General features: G+C 36.3%; 1 protein-coding gene across 3 annotated transcripts in view; it reads right to left on the bottom strand.

Moving 5' to 3' along the window:
- Positions 1-4649: 4649 nt before the first annotated feature.
- The window catches only part of trappc11 (trafficking protein particle complex subunit 11), a 37427-nt gene continuing 37076 nt past the window's right edge, over positions 4650-5000 (bottom strand). For all 3 annotated transcript variants that reach the window (XM_053685622.1, XM_053685623.1, XM_053685624.1), the window contains exon 30: positions 4650-5000. This exon is cut by the window's right edge and continues 175 nt beyond it. The gene's annotated coding sequence lies outside the window, so the exon portion shown is untranslated.

Genomic DNA, 5000 nt, shown 5'->3' with positions numbered 1-5000 from the left:
TATATATAAATAAACGTGTTATACACTCACTCAGTTTCATAAAGCGCTTTATCCTGGTCAGATTCACGCTGGATCCGGACTCTATCTCAGGAATACTCGGCGTGAAGAGGGAATACACGCTAGATGGGATGCTAATCCATTGGAGATGTAAATGTGATTACTTCACAAGATTATATCTATAAATAATAAATAACCAATAAATAAATACATTCAGTTTTAGTGTTTCAGCTCATTATATACTGTGGCTTGTGCGGTAATTCTTTTAAGATTCACAAATAGTTGTAACTTTAATAGTATAATATTTTAATCACTTTAATATTTTTTTTGAACAATACAGAGAAACATGAATAACAAAAACAAACAAACAAAATAAAACTCCTCCCACAAAAAGATAACACCACGTATATACTGTACAATAAAGATAATAACAATAGTAATAACAGGAAAAGTTTTATTTAGAAAAAAAAAACAATCGCATATTTTAAAATTCTACATTCTCCATCCATCTTTTATACCGCTTTATCCTTTTCAAGGTCACGGTGAACCTGGAGCCTATCCCAGGGAGCATCGGGCTCAAGGCGGGGTACACTCTGGACAGGGTGCCAATCCATCACAGGGCACACTCACATACACACTCACACACCCATTCATACACTACGGACACTTTAGACACGCCAATCAGCCTATCATGCATGTCTTTGGACTGGGGGAGGAAACCGGAGTACCCGGAGGAAACCCCCGCAGCACGGGGAGAACATGCAAACTCCACACACACAGGGCCACAGTGGGAATTGAACCCTGACCCTGGAGGTGTGATTTTGCATACAAATAGTGTAAAAACTTTTATACCATAGCACTGGTGAGGCTGACCTGATTGGTTAGAGGCTGTTTATCAGTTTCTTATAATGACTGTTGATATTGGCTATATCGTAAATGATAAAAGGAACCAACTTATTTTACAGATGTTCCACAGCATTATTCGTAGCTATAAACTGATCAAATATATGCTATGACTTTCTTTCAAGTCCCTTTGAGGTGTCATGAAAAGAGCAGTATTATTCGGTGTGTTGACGTCATTTCCACTGAAACTAGAAGTCAGGGTGGGACATACACTGTTATCCCACTAATATTGGCACTCTCGGTAAATATGAGCAAATAAGGTTGTGGAAAATTGTGTTTATTGTTTGATCTTTTGTTTAAAAAAAACCTCACAAAAATTCTCTGATCTCATGGATATCAATCAATTGCAAACACAACATAGGTTCACATAGACACTTCCTATTTTGTGAAGCTCAACAACCTTTTGCCGCACATCACAGCTATATCCCTTGGTCTTACTCACTGTTAGGAATGACTAAGGGAATTTGGCCTATGTGTTACCTCATATTTATACCTCTGTGAAACAGGAAGTCATGGTTGAACAATTTCCTGTTGAACTATAATATATATATATATATATATATATATATATATATATATATATACACACACACACACACACACACACTATGTATATAAATGAGACTATGTATAAAAATGAGAATATACTTCAAATATATTTCCCTCATATGAACTCATAGCAGAGCTAATAATTGGCATATATTTAACAAAGATTTTTTTTTTTTTGGGGGGGGGGGGGGGGTAAACCTGTGTTTTGTTTGCAATTGTTTGATATCCATGAGAGCAAAGTATTTTTGTGAATTTTTTTTAACAAAAAAGACCAAAAGGTTATATTTATCAAGGGTGCCACTATTAGTGAAGGGCACTGCATTGAGTGGCTAGCCTCCCTTTTTAAATAGCCAATAGCCTTTATGCAAAGTGATTTTCATAACGTTGGGGGCGGGACACTTCAGATTCTAGAGAGCATTTGATTGGACAGAAAGTCTGATGAGAAGCTGAAGCGCAGAATGATGTCATCAAAACTGTAGAACCGTATCGGTGGTAGAGAGCGACTGCAGATAACCTTAAAGCTGTCATTCATAATAAAAGTCACAAAACTTCAATTTTGATTTCATGGGGATGATTATATATATATATATATATATATATATATATATATATATATATATATATATATATATATATATATATATATATATATATATATATATATATATATATATATATATATATATATATATATATATATATATAAGGCCACATCACACCACACCATCACTGATTAGTTATGCCTTGTGTTTTATTTCGTACTTAGCTGTAAAGTAGGCCCTGTACAAGTGAAGAACTTTTTACTTTTAGCTTTACCATACAAAAACCTTAGATGGAAAACAGATTATTCTTTATTTTAATACTTGTTTTATCTCCATGTAACTAAAAACCAGGGTCAAAAAGAAAACTGTAAAGATCAGTTTTTCATTTGTTGCCCTCTCATCAGGGACAGCTGTAACACCCTTTTATGTTATGTTATTTATTGGAAATAACAAACGGGCAAAATGCTATTTACAGTAGAATACTACATTCTTGTCATAATCTTCTGATATATAAGTGGTCATTGCTTTTTAAAATTTTTGCGAAATGCTTAAAGAGAAATTCATGTTATATTGTGTTACGTTCATTCAGTGGTAGGAATAGACGGACGTAGATCCATACAAACAACATGTTTTTAGTAGACAACCTATGTTCAGAAGTTAAACCAATAAAAACAGAAGTGACAACATTACAAAATGAACTTTTGCTGTTGCCTTCGAACTGTGCATGCAGTTGAAATTTCCCACAGTTAGACAGAATCGCAGCATTGCAAAGGAAATGTGTAACATGCTACAAACCTTCCCACACTTTGACTGCACAGGGGATATCTGGGAGATATTTAGCAGTAAGAAAACAACAGGGAAGCTCATTGAATAAGCAAAGCATGTACTGTAAATAGCTGTTCTGTTTTAACCCTGGTACTCAGTCATCGAGTGAGTGAGATAAACAGGCCTGGACGTGTTAGTTATCTAGAATTAAAATGGGCGTTAAAAACAATTATTGGGTGTGCTATTTCACTTACAAACTTCCACTGCATACATTAAAACATACACCTCCTGTGCGTGCTGCTTTTTCGAAACATCATGTTAGAATGTAGATTTGACTTTTACCCACTCACCATCATATAAAACTACAAACTAATACACACTGTGAATATATACACAGGGTCTGGATTACTAGGTCCTCCTTCTCCTACTCCTTCTCCTACTCCTTCTCCTACTCCTTCTCCTACTCCTTCTCCTACTCCTTCTCCTACTCCTTCTCCTACTCCTTCTCCTACTCCTTCTCCTACTACTACTCCTACTACTACTACTCCTACTACTACTACTCCTACTACTACTACTCCTACTACTACTACTCCTACTACTACTACTCCTACTACTCCTACTACTACTACTCCTACAGAACTAGCTCGAGGAATTATTGGCACCCTTGGAAAAGATGGGTAAAAATGGTTATGGAAACAATGGATTAATCTCACACAGAAAATATAAGAGAAATCAAACTAATTAAAAGTAAATTTATTCTACTATTTTATTACAGGGGGGGGAAAAAAAACAAAACAAAAAAAAACAAACACTTGGCAAAACCGAATCATGCTCCAATTGATATTTTACTGTTTTTAAGTGGCAAAACAAATATCAGAATTTTCTCCACAGTTCTTCAAATGTTGGAGATTTGCATCAAATCTATAATTAGTCAACACCATTAGTCATGGGGTCCAGTCAACATTCAAATTCATCCCAAAGGTATTCAGTAGGATTGAGGTCATGGCTCTGTGAAAATCACTCAAGTTCTCCAATCTTGACAAACCATGTCTTTATGAAACTTGTTTTTTTGTGCACAGGAACAGGGTTGTCATGCTGGAACAGGTTAGGGCCTCTTAGTTCGGGACATTTTGTTACTACACACAAAGACATCCTAGACAATTGTGTGGCAACAGTTTGGGGAAGAACCACATATATGGGTGTGTCTACAAACCTTTGAGCATATAGTGTAGGTTTGTTATAAACAGAAAAACAACCTATCCATTTGTGGTGGAGGATGTGTGTTTTTAAATGGGGCTGTTTTTGTTTTTCCACCAAAGGCCTTGGGATCCTGCCTCTGCCAAGAAGTTACACCTGTGTCATGGTGGGATTATCCAGCAGGACAATGAAGCAAAAATATACATCCAAATGCACACAAAAATTGTTCAATGACCATAGAAACACGCTTTTGATATGGCCATCCCAGTCCCCTGACCTAAACCCTGCTGAAAACCTGTACACGAGAGTCTTCTGTAAAGTTAGGACCTTGGAAATATTCCGTATTAAGGAATGAGCTCAGATGATCTCATCAGTGATTACAGGAGAAGACTCAGTGGTTAGTATAAGTACAGTTACTGTACTGTCCTGCGCTGTTAGCACACATCTGCACGTACATTCAATGTAGAATGTTTGCCGATCTTATTTAGTTCCGTGTCGTCTCATGTGGTTAGTGTCTTGTTTTATGTAGCACTGTGGTCCTGGAGGAACATTGTTTCATTTCAATGTGTAGTGTACCAACTGTATATGGTTGAAATGACAAAACCACTTGAACTTGAACTGAATAAAGAGAGGTTGGGTGTTAATAAATGTGACCCGTGTCTTCAATTCAACCTATTAGGACACCAAATTCTCCAGTGCCAGGAATAATCCTTTATTTTATTACCATATTTTGGATTCACATTAGTAAATGTTTAGTCACAAGATTCATTAAGATTAATTAATAACAGCAGCAGAAACAACACTTTTTTAAAGCATAAATTTAAATAAAACAAACAAAAAGCAACCAAGGCATGATTCACACATCCAGTGCAGTGTACAACACGTCATTACGTTACACTAACCACACACTGGATTTCCAGACTGCATCACTGCCTAGGAGAAAGGGAATGTCAGTCTTCATCCTGCCATGGCGTATAAATTCTCTGGGAGGAATCGCTACAAGTGGCATGTCTCTCTTCAACACGTTCAAACAAACATATCTGCTCG

The sequence above is a fragment of the Ictalurus punctatus genome, chromosome 14 (assembly GCF_001660625.3).
Source record: "Ictalurus punctatus breed USDA103 chromosome 14, Coco_2.0, whole genome shotgun sequence".
NCBI lineage: Eukaryota > Metazoa > Chordata > Actinopteri > Siluriformes > Ictaluridae > Ictalurus > Ictalurus punctatus.
Note: the sequence above shows the minus strand (reverse complement) of the source record. Positions and strands in the feature narration are given on the sequence as shown.